The sequence below is a fragment of the Plecotus auritus genome (assembly GCF_963455305.1).
Source record: "Plecotus auritus genome assembly, chromosome: 7".
NCBI classification, from domain to species: Eukaryota; Metazoa; Chordata; class Mammalia; order Chiroptera; family Vespertilionidae; genus Plecotus; species Plecotus auritus.
This window is the reverse complement of record NC_137774.1, coordinates 162,688,314-162,704,125: the sequence shown is the minus strand read 5'-3', so window position 1 is coordinate 162,704,125 and position 15,812 is coordinate 162,688,314. Positions and strand designations below refer to the sequence as shown.

Below are 15,812 nucleotides of genomic sequence, written 5' to 3'. Positions count from 1 at the left end.
CTCTGTCTTTTTGTAGGACATGCCGCTAACAAGACAGCCTTTTTCTGCATTACGAAAAAGACATCTCATTTAAGAGGTATAAAATGACTTGGTATTTTCTACAGATACCGTATTGTTCTTAAATGCCTTACAATATGGCAGGGAACGCTGAAAAGGAAAGTCCGTACGGTTGTCAGCCTGGTGGACATGGTGTGAGTGCCTCTCTAAAGGGCTTGGCATTTGTGGAAACTGAAGTTGGAGCGCCCGTCAGTGCTTTGAGGACATGGCAAGGCGGCGGGTGGGCTGCTTCACTCGAGCACAGAGGAGTCTGGGAGCTGGTTATCTGTGCCCATCAGCTGTCCGTAGGGGCCCAGAGATCCTGGCACTGGCCATTAGACTCACGGTCATCCTGTGATTTGTCCAATCTGAGAATCTGTGCTGACCCTCCTGCCAGGTTGCGAATGGCTGTGGGCAGGCCTGTGAGCAGGCGAGGGGTGTTTCTGGACCACCTGCTGGAGATACTTGAACCTCAGGACAAACTTCTGTCTGATAGAAATCATCGGTGCATGAGTGGAATAGTGACGTTTCAAAGCGAGGAGACAGTCGTTGTTTCAGAGTGTCCTTTCTTCTCATCTGCAGGTGTGGCTAAAACTCGCCCTTGTACGAATAGGCACGTGATTAAATGATGGTATAAATTCTGTGGCTTAATTTTGTTAAGGATTGAAGTGTAAGAATCAGTGAGAAATTTACATGTAGAGGCGTGGTCTGTGGGAAAATATCTCTGATAAAATAGGACAGTATTCTATTTTATGTTCTTTTTCTCTATGGTTAATCCTATGATTTTTCGACATTTTGTTTTCCTTTCTAAGAAGCCACCTGTTGGGAAGCGCACTAGCATTTAAGAATTCACTTACTTTCTCCTGATAGGCGATCAGCTCCCTAGGTGTGAATTTGGAATTTGGATGATTTTTTAAATCCTTTCCTGGTTTTCTAGAGGATTAATAAGGAAAATGGGAACAGCTCTGGCCGGGTTGCTCAGTGGTTTGGAGTGTTGTCCCCATGTGCCAAGGTTGTGGGTTCGGTCCCTGGTCAGGGCACATGCAGGAGTCAACTAGTGAGTGCACGGATGGGTGGAGCAGCGAGTGATGTTTATCTCTCATCCTTCCTTCTCTCTCTAAAATCAATAAATTAGGAAAAAAAGAAAATGGGAAAAATCCTATTGAGAATCTCTGTGTTGCCATGACCTCCTTCTAGAGCAAGGATGGCAAGTAGAGGCTCTTACGCTCCTCCCTCCAGCCCCTGGGCTGTGGCAGGTTTCCCCTGGGCCCTGACAGGCTCCTGTGTGCTCATGGCTCAGTACAGAGACTTCTCGCTGACCTTGCCTTCAGAGCTCTAAGCCGGAGGAGCAGTTGTCCCAGCGCAGCTCCTCCTTCAGCGAGCCGGGTCCGTGTCTACTGAAAATCCAGCCGGTTGCTGGCGGAATGCCTCCCAGACTTCATCCTGTGGGGATTTTGATATGTTTTTGTTAGAAGAGCTTTGCTGCTCACCTTAGCAGCAACAGCCGCAGCAGTGTTTGGAGAACCGAAGGGAATATGCTCTCGGCAAGAAGACAACTGGCAGCTGCTGGAAATGCTGTGTTCTATGGCTGCGAGGCCACCCTGCTCCATGGCCTCTGTGTCCTATGGCTGCGAGGCCACCCTGCTCCATGGCCTCTGACCTATGGCTGTGAGCCCACCCTGCTCCATGGCCTCTGTGTCCTATGGCTGCGAGGCCACCCTGCTCCATGGCCTCTGTGTCCTATGGCTGCGAGGCCACCCTGCTCCATGGCCTCTGTCCTATGGCTGCGAGGCCACCCTGCTCCATGGCCTCTGACCTATGGCTGCGAGGCCACCCTGCTCCATGGCCTCTGTGTCCTATGGCTGCGAGGCCACCCTGCTCCATGGCCTCTGTGACCTATGGCTGTGAGCCCACCCTGCTCCATGGCCTCTGACCTATGGCTGTGAGCCCACCCTGCTCCATGGCCTCTGTCCTATGGCTGCGAGGCCACCCTGCTCCATGGCCTCTGTGTCCTATGGCTGCGAGGCCACCCTGCTCCATGGCCTCTGTGTCCTATGGCTGTGAGCCCACCCTGCTCCATGGCCTCTGTGTCCTATGGCTGTGAGCCCACCCTGCTCCATGGCCTCTGTCCTATGGCTGCGAGGCCACCCTGCTCCATGGCCTCTGTGTCCTATGGCTGCGAGGCCACCCTGCTCCATGGCCTCTGTGTCCTATGGCTGTGAGCCCACCCTGCTCCATGGCCTCTGTGTCCTATGGCTGTGAGCCCACCCTGCTCCATGGCCTCTGTGTCCTATGGCTGTGAGCCCACCCTGCTCCATGGCCTCTGTGTCCTATGGCTGTGAGCCCACCCTGCTCCATGGCCTCTGTGTCCTATGGCTGTGAGCCCACCCTGCTCCATGGCCTCTGTCCTATGGCTGCGAGGCCACCCTGCTCCATGGCCTCTGTGTCCTATGGCTGTGAGCCCACCCTGCTCCATGGCCTCTGTGTCCTATGGCTGTGAGCCCACCCTGCTCCATGGCCTCTGTCCTATGGCTGCGAGGCCACCCTGCTCCATGGCCTCTGTGTCCTATGGCTGTGAGCCCACCCTGCTCCATGGCCTCTGTGTCCTATGGCTGTGAGCCCACCCTGCTCCATGGCCTCTGTGTCCTATGGCTGTGAACCCACCCTGCATCCACTCTGCAAGGTGCCTTCACCGTCCTGGGATCCACCAAAGGCACTTGTCAATGTTGCTGAGGCTTTGAACTTTCAATGTTTGTCACATTGAGACAATTCTAAGGCTTTGGTGTGCTGGGATGTGTTGGCCTTTGCTTAAAAGGAGCGCTCTGTATAATTCAGGATGTCATTGTTTGACAGAGTCTCATTTTCCTTGCTAACTGTTCATGTCTGTGTATGATTAACACATGTACTTTCAGAGGAAAGATGGCATCCTAACATCTTTTAAATGCTCCTGAAATGAACTTCCATTGTAAGACATTCTATCGTGTTTCTTTTTAGTACATTCTCTATTTGGAAAGTTCTTGGTGTTTCAGGAAAATTAAAGAAGTTTAGGTTAGTGGGAGTGAGGGCGGACACTTGGTGGGTTGTTTTCATCCTGCATTTCGGCATCCTGAAAGCATTGCTCTGCTTTCCCTGTGGTTTCCCTGCTTTTCTACACCAGTGGTCATCTTGTTGCTTACTCACTTTTGCTGCTTTGGATCCTAACTAAAGATCGGACGGACCATCCTGCGAGCAGCCTGCTGAGCCACATACTCAGTGCGACCCCTGAGCCAGGCCTGGCAGGGTGGCCAGCACCTTGAGTGTAAGATCCATCCCAGCCCCTAGTGGCTGACGGACAGGGCCAGCTGTAAATGGACCGAGATGTTGAGTAGTGTACATTTTAACGTTTGTATGAATGTACTCTGTGGCCATTGTTGTTGAACATTTTTTATGTCATTAACTTTGTTTGTAATTTAAAATATTGTATCATTTTTTTGTTGACTGTTGTCTTGCTTTTTTGTGCGTGTAATTGCAAAAAAAGTTTGCCCTGTTGATGAATACAGTGAAGTGACAAAAAGAGATGGTGATAATTTGAAAAAGGAAAAGACCATTTATTTAAAACCATTAGTGCTAATTATCTGTAGTAGAAGTTGCCATGATGTTAGTCATGATTTAAAAGTTTGAGCTTCTTCTAACCCATGTACTTAAAAAATTTTGTCCAATGTTCAGTTCATCGGATTTTTACACCCAGGATTCCTATAGTTTAGATTTAGACTCTTAGGGCTCTAGTCATTGGATCATTGCTATGAATTCCAGTGTTTGTAAAGCTTGGTCTGAAAATTGATCAATGCTTTTGTGAGTCAAGTATCTATCTGTAACTGTATCTGAGGGATGAGTAACTATAGATAACTGTAACTTTATGAAATCTTCGTGCACCATACAACTGAGATGTTTATTTAACCCCCTCCTCCCCCCCAAAAAAAGGCTGCCACTAAAACCTTTAGTGTGTCTTATAATCTGTAGCATACTGAGTAAAAGAAAAAAAAAATGACTTGCTGATGTTGCTTTAGTGGAAAATGGAGTAGTTTGCTTAACCAACCTTGGAAGTGATTCTTAGAACAATGATCAATAGATCCTGGTATGGGACAGTGTAGGCATAAGTGAGATTGTGTGTGTGTGTGTGTGTGTGTGTGTGTGTGTGTGTACGTGACTGGATTTCCCTAAACTGTAAGTGACTCTTTCCACTTTTTCCAATAAAATTAGTGATCCCCCCACCCCCTTTCTGCCTCTCTTTTTTTTCTCTCCTTTTCTTCCTTCCCTTTAATAAAGCCCAAAACGAAACAAAGTTATGGAGGATTACAGAGAGCTTGGTCCTTTTGTTTTTATCCAAATAGAATCCTGAAAACTATTAGCATTAGCTGAAAAGTAAATACATAAAACGTTGGCAGTAATATCCTCCCCACTCCTAAGTGGGCTGGACATCCTGCTCATGGTGGGCCTGCTCCGACCAACAGGTGAAAGACATGGCCAGCGTAAAATTATTAAGCATGACGGTGAAAACAGGTGTGCTGGGCTCCAGGCAGGCTCCCAGGCCCAGATTGGCTGCCCAAAACGAGCGCACTGGCCCAATGTGCACCCACACCCTGTGCATACTTGCCCACGTGCACACCTGCATGTGCGCACCCACCCCGTGTGTACTGACACCCTGTGCATTCCCATGCTCACCTGCCCAGGTGCAGCTTCCCCCCCCCCCCCCCCCACCCCCCGAGCACCTGCCTCATGTGTGCAGATGCAGAGGTGTCTTTGTGGCCGAGGAGCAGGGAGAAGAATTGGGGGGATTACTGTTCTGAGGCCGAACACCTAGGAAATGGTGAGGAGGGGCCAAACAATAAATGGAAATAATGACTGGGAGAAAACAGAGAGGAAAAGGCCAAATTGGTGGGAAGGTGGTAGGTGAGTGGTGAGTGACTTCTTGGGCACTTGGGGAAAAAATCTCAACATATTTTAAAGCTGATTTAATTGATGAGAAGTAGACTTGCTTGAATTTGGCTAATTCAAGACATGTTTTTTTTTTCGTAACAGAAATTTAAATGAAGCCTTTTCTTACTGCCAATTGATTTAAAAAAGGCATTTGCCAATTTATTTAATTTTCACTTTTGCCAGGTAAGTTTTTAAGCCTTGTATAATATCACTAACATTTTATGGTGCTTTACCTGAAATTATGAGTATGTTAAACAGTTTGTGGCCAGTAATAGAACCTTTAACAGGAGATATAATTGTCTCCGATGTTTATTTGATGGCTTATAGGGCCTGTCCACAGTTATTCTTTACTTCGCTTTCTGCTTCAGGGGATTTGATTTAGAGAGAGAGAGCTGGTGTTGCATTTATATCGGCACACTGCATTTGGAATAAACCAGACCTGGGACAGTTGGGGGATAATTCCATCGTCTGAGTACATATCCTTAGAAAATCCAACTGCAGTGTGTTTTTCTTGCTGCTCTTACACATGGGCTGATTTCTCTCATGTGCAAAATGGAATAGACAACTGTTACTTCCTTGCTTGGTGATTCCTTGGAGCTTTTCAAACCTTCCCTAATGAACAGACAGATCCCTTATGGGAGGTGGACATGGAGTGGGGGCTGGGGGGCGGGGACCGGGGAGGCTTTGCTTCCAACCGGAGAAGACCGTTTGCCCTTTTGAGTGCCGCAGTCTGGGAAGAGCTGCTGGAAAGACTCATTCCCAGCTTTGCCCTAGTAAAGGCTTCACAGTATTTTTTTAGGCAGCTTGGGACCAGGGTGTTTTGAAGAGCTTGTTAAACAGCCTTTTAAGAGGTAGACGCAATTAGCACTACTGAGTAGTGTTTAAATGTTGTCTAGATTCATGAGGCTATGCTGGAAAATAAATTGCAAATTTGAGTTGAGTGTGATATTTAAAATGGGTCTTCGGTCCTTAAAATCTTTTTTCCGGAGCGAGAGATGACCTAGCCTCTCCCTTATTTTTTCTGCCTGGTCATCAGGCTTTAGAGTCCTGGGCCAGTCTCCCCAAGACTCAAACAGATTCCTTTTTTAGGAATAAAAGTACCTGGCCTCTGAGCTACATAACTGTGAGTCATCCAGTGGATATTAAAGAACTATAAAAACAGTTCAAGATCGTTTTTCACATTGTTCCAGAGCACAGTCTAAATTTGGACTCATTTGAAATGGAAGTGAAGGCTGTACCCTTGCTGCCCCCAGGGAACATTCTGGTGGTGGTTTTTTGAGTGGTGGTTAGGGCGGGCAGGTCAGCTCACCTGGACCGAGGCGCTTGGGTTTGCTTGCGTTCACTTCTGAAGTGACGTCTCCGATTCTTGCATCAGGAGCCAGTTTCCGCCTTGAGTCGCTTTGGACATGAAGCATGGTTTGGTCATGCCCGTGAGAGCCAATACACTGTGTTCATGGTGGGTAAACCCAGGTTTATTTACAGTTTTATATTAATGTTTAGTGATATTTGGGCAGATGAGACAGAGCGTAAATGCTTGGTAATGCCAAGTCGTGTCAGTGCGGGAAAGGCATGAGATGAAGACGTTATTTGGCCAGAGCAGCCGGTAGCCCTGGATGAGAATGTGGTAGTGTTTTGTGGAACGCCAGTTTTGGTCTGTCTGTCTTATGTCTGATTATGGCGTCAAATACGGTAAGTTGGTAGGTACTGGAATGTATTGTATGCCATTTCCTGCACCATGGTGCTCTGCAGTGTATACTATTAGCAAGAGCTGCAGAGCGGATGCCCAGGCAATAGGGGCATTAAAGATGTTTAAGAAAAAGCAAGCGTCACAAGGTTGTTGTGCTGTGTTTTGTTTTGTTGGTGGTTGAGGCTGAAAGGTTCGGAGAGAATTGCCACCCCTCTGTGTTACCATGCACTTGTAAACATTGTGTCCTGGGCTTTGTTTGAGTCTGTTTTATTGCCTGCAGTCCTTAGCACAGTATCCGGCATTTCGGTCAGAGGGAACCTTTGGATCTGGTTTTGAAAATCGTTGTACCCAGGAGTGTGCATAGTAGTCCTGGTCAATCCTGTTTAATCTGAACAAATTACGTTTTTGTTGTTGTTGGAAGTCTTAAATTTATGAACAAAAATGAACATTTGTAATGGGATTTGACATTTGAATTTTTATTTTAAATCAGTTCCATGTAGAACTTGGAGCAAAAGGTGATTCAAATGTTTGTTTCATAGGAAATGCTTTAAGGCAGTGGTCGCCAACCTTTCGGACCTCACGGACCACCAGTGGTCCACGGACCACCGGTTGGTGACCGCTACTTTAAGGGATATTGTTATTGTTAACCTTTTCTGGGGTTTCCTGATTATTAAAATGATATATTTGCTTATAAAACAACTGCAGAATGAGACACAGGGGAAGGGGAGAAGGAAGGAATTATTAAAATAGTAGGGATAATGTGTTTTGTCATTGAAATTTTCATTTGTTCTGCTGCTGAGCGAGTCCTGGCTGAGGGTTGGAGGGTGTGTGTGGGGGGGCAGGCTGTTCTTTTTTGCTGGTTGGAAGCTTGAATCTGTCTTTGCTTTTTTCATGATAAACTCAATTTCCCCTCGCCCACCAAGAAGTTACACTGGAACATGATCAGGATGGACTGTAACTTCAGATTTGTGAATATACATTTTACAGTCATTGCTGTTTTATTTGTGACATTTGCCAGGTTACTCAGAAAAAACAATAGTTTAAAAAACGTTTTGGCGAGAACGACAACAGTGTGCTTTGTGGAACTGAGTAAATATTTTGTGATACTGAATCAGGTGATCTTAGACTAGTCATGACGCCACTGCCCCTTGTGGGTGCTGGCACCGTGCCTCCTGCTCGTCTCAGCGCCGTTCTATTTGCCTGCATTACTTAGTATTAAGTGTACTCTTATCCCACTCCACAGATGAGGAAACTGAGGCACAGAGTAAAGTAAGCCCCAGGTGTCAAGTTGAGTGAGAGAAAAGGTGGTTTGAACCCAGGCCCTGGTCCATGCTCATAACCACTTAGCTATATAACTGTTTTAAACGAAATAATTAAGTAAGCATGAGTGTAAATTAATCAATTTGTTGTTTTTTTTAATGTGACATAAATCAGACCCATTGTTTTCCATGCTTACACAGAGTCTAATGTTATGAAAGCTGTTTCCTATTTTTGGGTCATTTTTCTGCCCTCATTTTCCACTGCGCCACTGCTGATAACCTGTACGTAAGGTTGTGGAGGAGGCGGCAAGCCCCCAGTAACAACTTTTGAATTCATACAGCTTTCCTCCTTATTACCCATTGATGCTTTTCGGCCTTTCTGCTATAATTCTCACTGGTTTCCAGGTATGTCTGTGGATGCAATCCCATATTGCCTGGGAACATTTGGGTGCGGGAGTCTGGTGATGGAGTTCAAGTGGAAATACTGTGAAATGAATACTTCCATAACCCCTGCACTTGTGTGCCCATTAAATATATTTTTAGCAGTTGAGCTTTGGCTCATGGTAGTGAAAATGTTTTTCCGTGAATAATTCTTTAATGCTGGTCTTGGGGTTTTACTGCTGATGTTACAAGTTTAGCTCTGGCTCGCCTTGAAAAATGTATAAAAATGGCCAGTTTGGTATCAGAGTTATGGAGTCATGTGACTTTTGGATTATGTTTATTTCTATTATTAGTATTAAAGTTTTGCTTTTTGTGTTGTTTTTTTTTGTTTTTTTTTCTGTTGTAGTAGGATTTTTAAAATGTGTCTGGCCTGGCTGGGCATGACTCAGTGGTTGAGTATCGACATATGAACCAGGACGTCATGGGTCGATTCTCAGTCAGGGCACATGCTGGGTTGCCGGCTCAATCCCCAGTGCAGACGATGCAGGAGGCAGTTGATCAATGATTGTCTCTCATCATTGATGTTTCTTTCGCTCTCTCTCTCTCTCCCACCCTCCCTTCCTCTTGGAAATCAATAAACATATATTTTTTAAAACTGTGTCTGCATGTAAACTTATTCTCCATTAAGCCTGAGCATCAGTGAGGACACACAGGGCTCGGAGCACTGGCCTCCCTCTGCCTACCCCGTGGAGGGCTGGCACACCTGCGCCCCTTGTCTGATGAGGCACCGAATACCCCTAGTGCTGTAGTTCCTATCAAATTCAGACTAAAAGTCCTAGACCAACGACAAATGGAATGTTTTTGAAACTGTTATCATTTCCCAAACACCCAGTGTTTCTGTAGAATTGTATTGGAGAGGCCAGAAAAGGGTGATCCTTAAAAAACACAAAAGTGGCAGTTCCTCTTTATCGTAAGTCAGGTGTGGCCTGGGGAACTCCATCTTAGGTTGTGTACCGTATAAGTTCACGTATGAGCGCAGTGCACTTCCCCGCTCTCAGGAGAGTGTTTTGTCTGTGTCTGCCAGCTGGCCGTTAGGGTCTGCAGTGCTTTGGGATTGTGGGGAGCCACGGTGCTGCTGTTCTGACCGCCTTCAGGAGTTAGTTCATACCTGGCATGGACATTGGCCTTCTCCGGTCAACAGAGCTAGTTTTCACAGCGGTTAGTGAACGGGCCAGTGAAGAGAGTTTACAGGCTTTGTCTGATGGAGGCTACTCACTTTGAATAGAAGAAAAACACTCTGTTGAAGGCTTCCTTCATCCCCAGGGCCATGGCTAGCCCTGGTCCTGCCGGTGCCAGTGAGAGGGACTGCCCCGGCAGACCCGTCCGCCGAGTGGGAAAACTGCGCAGGTGTGCACGGAAGCCTGGATGGTGACAAAGGTAATAAACACCGTCACATTTAGACAGTCTGTAAAGAAAAACAACACCTTTCACAAAATCAACCACTTACACAAATATTTAAAAATCAATATTGGTGAACCTCTTTGTTTATAAGAGATCATTTAAGAAGTATGTGTGTTCAAAATATGTGTGTTCCTGTAAGAAATCTGAGTCCGTCGGAGGGGAGATGAGCGTTGGCTCCCTGAGGCCTCACGCCCTGGCCGTCCTGCAGACACACACTCCTTGTGGGCCCGGGCACTGCGTTCACTCAGAGCCTGCTGCTTAAACGATCAGGCACATGCGACTTCCCTTTAAATATTTCTTTAATTCGCCTTCTCTGCCCCTTACTTATTCATTTGAAGACCAGCTCAGGTGCCTGGAGCGGTGATTTGTGGAACTTCTAATCCTTTGCATATACCTGGCCCCCCCATCTTCGAAGAACTCACCAGATTTTTTTTTTTTTTTTTTTTATATTTTATTGGTATTTCACAGAGAGGAAGGGAGAGGGATAGAGAGCTAGAAACATCGATGAGAGAGAAACATCGATCAGCTGCCTCCTGCACACCTCCCACTGAGGATGTGCCCGAAACCAAGGTACATGCCCTTGACCGGAATCGAACCCGGGACCTTTCAGTCCGCAGGCCGACGCTCTATCCACTGAGCCAAACCGGTTTCGGCAAGAACTCACCAGATTTAAAAAAAATTCCTCCTCAAGTAACAAATGGCTGGCCTCCTCTACATGGAGGTATCTCAGGACAAATTTACATACACACCCCTTCATTTGACACCTGTGGCTTTTAGAGAGAAAGACAGATAACGCTGCATAGTAATTCAATCAGTTTGTAGCCACACAAGCGCTTCTAGGATTTCCCTTCTGAATTAGGTAACAATACCCTTCCCCTGAGATTGATACATATATAATTAACTAGCCAGCCAGTTCTGGAAAGGGGGCAGTGGCAGGCGGATCCCCTCCCCCCCCCCCCCCCCCCCCCGCCCCGCCCCGCCACCAGGAGGCCCTGCACTGCCAGCTGCTCACCTGGAGGGGCAAGACTGGGATATTCAGGTTCTCCTAATATTTATCAAAAAAGCCAATTTGACCTACTTGGCATCTATGTATGTTGCACTCTGCATCCATAAACATTGAGATGGGTTTTGTAGAAGTCACTGAGAAGTTGCTGACCACAAATCCCTTGCTGGTACTGCAGGGTGCATATTTTACCACAGTTTTGAGACTGGCCACAACAACCTGCCCATGTATTTCCATCATTGACACACAGAGTGTAATTTATAATGTTTTCTTGGGTGATGATTGAATCGTAGGTGGAATGAGTAGGGAAGCTCATTCTGATGATAAAGGAGACAGTAATTGGGATTAGAGAAGTAAGCCACAGTCTCAGGTTGCAGACTGGAAAAGGCAGTTATCAGTACAGAATTTGTGTGGTTCTCAACATGTCTTCCATTCGCTAGTAGCTCTGCTTCTTCACGAATTCTAGATTTTGTTGAGTAAACTCTTTGAATTCAATAACAACACTAAATAGAGCTCATTTATTGTTTCATGTGTTCTGTCTCTGTCTGTCTGTCTGTCTCTCACACGCACACCAAACATATTAGAGGATGATGGCGTATCAGAAATGCGAAAAAATATAGAAGGAACTTAGGAAGAGTAATACAGACTAGAATCAGGAGTTAATGCATCCTAACGTGAAAAAAATGAAAGAAATTCAGGAAGAATGATGCACCTGATTTTCGGAGATAATGTGGTTGTATTTAAAGAAGAGGAACATATTTAGCATTCATAGTAATGACTATGAATGACAGTGATGGTGACAGTAGTAAAGAGTGCTTTCACTTAGTGATACATACATACACGATCTCATTCTAATGTAAAGGAAGTGCCCCCTTGGAGGTTACCAAATAATTTGTTGTACAAACCAGAGTATTTTAAGAATGAACGGTCGTATTGTTCATAACTATGCTGGGATGACAGGTGTAAATCAGAATTGCAAGTAAGGCAGTTAATGAAAGATAAAGATAATAACAGGACTGTACTTAATCATTAAACAAATAACATTGGCCTTTCCATGAACATTTACAGGTCAAAACTGGGAGGGGGTCTGCTTAACAGAAGGAGAACGTCAGCTCACTGGCTTTATCTGGTTTGCTACTACACTGATTGAACTGAATTCTATATAGACATTACCTAGCCTCAGAGCTGGGTTTGGATGGCCTTTAAAATCAAAGTTTAAATCTTGAGTGCGGTATTGATTTATTTTTATGATGGTTTACAAGTTAGAAGTGATTACTTTGCAAGGCATAGTTTACTTTGTAGGCAAGAGAGTGATTATAGTTAAGGAAAAGTGCCATATATGGCATTGTTCTTAACAGCTTATGAGATTTGGAGAACTCTGGATATTTTAGAAAGCTTTCTGCCCAGGCTAGGAATGAAGTGGAGGCCCTGCTGGGAAGTAACTCAGAAATCTGTGTCAATTGCTCTCGTTATAAGAATTTAAACTTGGAAATGTCATCTGCAAAACTGCATTTCCATGCAACGTCTGTTAGGAAAAATTTTGAATTTATGTTTATTTTGTCATACCTATTTTTGATGAATATATTTTTAAAAAATTTAAAATTACAGTTTACATTTACTATTATTTTGCATGCAGCTATAAAAATAATGTAGGTAGTAGTAATACAATAATAATAATAAATTATGACAGAAAGATGTTCACTGTTAATAAGAACATCAAGCAGTTTACAAAGCAGTATTGTTATTTGCTTCCATTTTTATTTCAGGAAAAAATATATCCTTCGACACATCTAGACAGACTAGTGCAAAGATATGTTATTAAATTTAACTGCTTACTTGAGGATTAGTGGACTTTAAATGCTTTCTTCTAGCGGATGACACATTGACCAGGTTTTCTGTTCACATGTACCTTTAAAATATGAAAACCTAAAAATTAACCTTTTTCCTTCTATAAAAGCGGTGTCCTGTATTCTGAAGCTAGCTAGTTCTTTATGTCTAAGAAAATGTTTTCAAATAATGGAGTAATTCATTATCATCGCATTCTCGTGGGTCAAAAACAAGAGAAAAATCACTACATGTCGTTTAAAAAGTGCTTTGTAACCAGGTAGGTGGCCATGTAGATGGGGAAGGTTGTTTCCATCAGGCCCTCCAGCGTAAAATAGAGCACTGCACGCATACACTAGTCTAAGGAGCTGAAATAATTGCTCTTCCTTTAGAAGTTAAGAAGTCACAATAATCTATCCTCTAGTTCTTTCTTATGACAGAGGTGGTATCTGGTGCCCGGGAGGTTAAGTGACTTACCAAAGTCAAAGTACCGAGCAACTTTGATGATCTCGCTCTGAGTCCAGTAGCCTTAGGAGACCCTTAACACTGTGTGTTTGTTTATCAACTGCCTTCTAACTACATAGTACTGTATGAACTGTTCAAGGTCCCTAAGCCTAAGTTTGCATGTGCCATTCATTGGGTAATATTCCAAAGCTTTATATATAAAAGTCATCCAAGTCCATTTGGCTGTGGTTACTGATGGATAACTTCAAGGGACTCTAAATTGGTTTCTTGGCAGACTGTCATCGTGAAATGCTGACCAGGCTACTGCTACACCACACGGTTACTCTACAATTGTGAAAACGTACTTGCATTGGAAGAATAGGAGCCTGGTAAATTTGTGCCAATAGTTTAAATTTGTAAATGCTGGAGTGAAGACATGCCTGCCAGGAGAAGGAAGTCTGCGTGTGCACCATTAAGTGACATCTGTAGAATGTCAGGGAAGCCTTGCTGGGTGCCCCAGACTCACTCTGATCCCCCTCTCCTACCCGCTCAGAGCACCTGGTCCTGGCTCTTCCTACTTAACCGTGATGGCAGTCACACATGCGCATGGAGGTGTTCCTGTCCGTCCTGTTCCCAGCTCTGTCCTTAGCTCCAGGCACAGTGTCTTCCAAGCAGGTCTGCAGTAGAAATGAGAATGCCCTTCGTCCTGTCCCCGAGTGCTGTCTTGCAGAGGTGGGGTTTCTCCTGATCCTTATCCCCGCACCCCTTTTTAAAAAGAACATTTGAAGTTCTGATTTCTAAAGCAATTTTATCATTAGTCAGGGCTGGTGGTTCCAAGCAGTAGAAAACGTCTCTAGCCTAAGCATCTCAGATGGTAACAATAGTACATATTTGTAAAGAACTGTGGAGCGGCTGAGTTTTTCACTCGACTTGCAAGCTAAGAAGTTTGCCCATCATAGTTCCATAGATGCTGGCAGAAGACATGAGACTCCTGGGTCTGAGATAAAGGACTTTTATTATGGTAGTAACAGTAGTCATGGTATCAGCATTTTTATTTCTATTCTTTTGGGGGGCCCTTCTGCAAGCCCTAATTACCAAAGGGTGATATTCAGAAGGCCAGTTGTCCACTAGTGGATTGCGTTACAGGAGAAGAACCCAGAACTTAACAGTGTCCAAATCTCTTACATTGTAAGCATGGCTGCTCTTTGCTTTGGAAGGAGACACGATCTCTATCTTTTAAGTTTGCTCATTGTAGTAATATTCTTGTAATGATGGTCTGGAACAAAGATAGTGCCCCTGCTGGCATGATGTGTAGAATGTGTAGAATCGTGAGACTCCTGGAAAATTATCTAGCAACAATGTGCATTGTGGAAATTTAGAAGTCACTGTAATCTTTCCATTATAAGGTAATCACGGTTAAAGTTTTAAAATATTTACTTTTAGAGTTTTATCTCCTTGTTGTATATAGCATCTCCTTTACCGACTTGATTTCTGCAGCTAACACTATGTTATGCCTGCTCCCCTCTCCCTGCCACCAAGGCTCTTCCTGGCATGGTGAAGCATCTTTGCCCCATCTTCAGTCCCTTGGGCCCTAGCCTGACACGGTTATACTTAGTATAGAATCAGAGTTTTAGAGATTCAGGAATTTCCCATCATTTGGTCCAATCCGTTAAGTTGTTAATGTTCTCATTTAACATATAATAATGTTTCACTGAGAACTTCTGGAAGCAACAACACAATTTTAATATGGAATTATAATGGTGGGAATTCGGGGCATTGTGGGAGGTTGGTGGGTTATTCTACTCCAGACATAAACCATAGGTATAAGGGCCTTTGCATGAGGTCCTGACCAGGTTGTATAAACCTGGGGCCTGGCTCTTAGAACCTCTTTGACCCCCTTGATCTTGTCCAGTCAAGCCCACAGATGCTGCAAGGACCACTTGTGCTTACACCCACCTGTAAACTCAGAGCCCCTTGGATCAGACTGGTGGTCAGGGGTGAAGTGGCACAGAGCCTTGGGAGATACTTGCCCATGCAGGAGTTAGTTTTAAAAATTATTCTTTCAATCAGACTCAAATCTTTGTGAATAATAGCAAGATAGATCATTTCCAGACATGTACTTATCTCAATTTATTAAAAACGAGGGAATAATCTTTTCTTGAAAAGAATCCCCCCCCCCCAATCCTGCAACTCAGGGTGTTAAATATTCATATTTCTAGGTTCCATTAAAGACACTTACGAGGTATTTATATAAATAGAATTTGCCTTGATTTTTAATAAAGAATTGGTACTATGAGATTTGGATTAAGGCAGCATTGCTAAATATTCTTTAGAATGGTGTCTTTCTTTTGAAAGGCACAAAGCTGTCTTATCTTGCTTTCAAGAAAATATTATTCTTTGTTGAATGATTTAAGCCTATTAGTTCTTGGAAATTTATAATGATGTGCTGCCTTCAAAGAGTCAGACAAGTTCCAGCTTCTTTAACGAGGAAGAGGCTGTTGTTATTAGGGATTATTTCTACTCCGCTGTCTTTCTTTTGACTGGACTTTGTGGAGAGGATATCTGAGACGTTTGTTGGGGCTGTGGCATTATGCAGTATCTCATTACCATCTCTTTTTTCTGTTCCTTGCCCCTCCCATTCCCCCTTTTATCCCAGATCGGTAGATTTATGGAGTGATGGCATATTTACTCAGTGGTTGGAGCATCAGCCCTCAGACCAAAGGGCCTCGGGTTCCATTTCCAGTCAAGGGCATATAACTCA

General features: G+C 44.4%; 1 protein-coding gene and 1 long non-coding RNA gene across 6 annotated transcripts in view; one reads left to right on the top strand and one right to left on the bottom strand.

Moving 5' to 3' along the window:
• TRIO (trio Rho guanine nucleotide exchange factor) overlaps positions 1-15,812 on the top strand; it is a gene marked incomplete at its 5' end in the record, with an annotated part of 311,845 nt that overhangs the window by 33,194 nt on the left and 262,839 nt on the right. The gene's annotated exons all lie outside the window — the stretch shown is intronic.
• On the bottom strand, positions 695-4,285 carry LOC308254523. The gene is made up of 3 exons (XR_013961231.1): positions 2,661-4,285; positions 2,503-2,621; positions 695-1,715 (listed from the first exon to the last, which is right to left on the bottom strand). It is a non-coding gene; the product is annotated as an uncharacterized lncRNA (long non-coding RNA).